This window comes from Filicampus tigris, chromosome 4, assembly GCF_054856515.1.
Source record: "Filicampus tigris isolate MCC_2025a chromosome 4, RoL_Ftig_1.0, whole genome shotgun sequence".
Classification (NCBI taxonomy): domain Eukaryota; kingdom Metazoa; phylum Chordata; class Actinopteri; order Syngnathiformes; family Syngnathidae; genus Filicampus; species Filicampus tigris.
The window spans coordinates 18,736,978-18,737,937 of NC_141220.1; positions in this window are offsets into that span (position 1 = coordinate 18,736,978).

Below are 960 nucleotides of genomic sequence, written 5' to 3' on the forward strand. Positions count from 1 at the left end.
CAAGAAAAAAAAAAAGGTCGCTGCAATAAAGTAAATAACAAAGTGAATAACAATTCTCAAACGACTGACCTTTTCTTCTTCCATATGGACATACAGCAATACCGAAATAAATATTAAAAAGATCACCAAAAATTCATGTATGATATTAATTAACAAAGATGAAAAGGAAGGAGATTCTCAGACTAGAATTATAGTTAGTTTAAGTCACTTTTGTAAATGTAAGATTTAGTTTGTTAGTTTTGTTTTTCAAAATCAATTTTGTTTATATTTCATTACCGACATGTTTTTATTTTTGTAATCAATTTTAGTTTTAGTTGTTGTTGACAACAATATTGGTGTGAAGCGACTGGGATGAAAATCAGCACCGCTCATTCTGGGGCCATGGTCCTCAGTTGGAAAAGGGAGATCCTGTCCCAAGAGGACTTTAAGTATTTTAGGGTCTTGTTCCTGAGTGAGGAAGCGGAAAGGCCATGATCTCAGTTTACATCTACATTTCCACACTGACTTGTGGTCATGAGCTGCTTGACCCAAAGAACCTTGATCTTGATCAAGCAGTTGAAATTAATTTCCACCTTAGGCCGTCCAGTCTCTCCCTTAGAGATAGGGTGAGAACTTACAATAGCTTGGATGAGGTGGCTCAGGCATCTGGTTGGAAAGGCGTCCTACTGAGGTGTTCTGGGCATGTCCCACTGGGAAGAGGCCCCGGGGACCGATGTCACAAAATCGCAAAACAGCCTTTGTATCATGGCTGCTTAATTTTTTATATGGCCTAAATCATGGAACAGTTCAGTCAGTTGCATCACACCCAACTCACATGCACAGCAACTCCCAACTCACATGCACAGCAACTAGCGACCAACCCACCCTCACTAAAGTGCCAAAGGAGCTCCGCCCCTCACGTATTGAATTACCTGGGAGGCATCTGTCACTCACCTGCTCCCACATTCCCTCCTCAGCGGC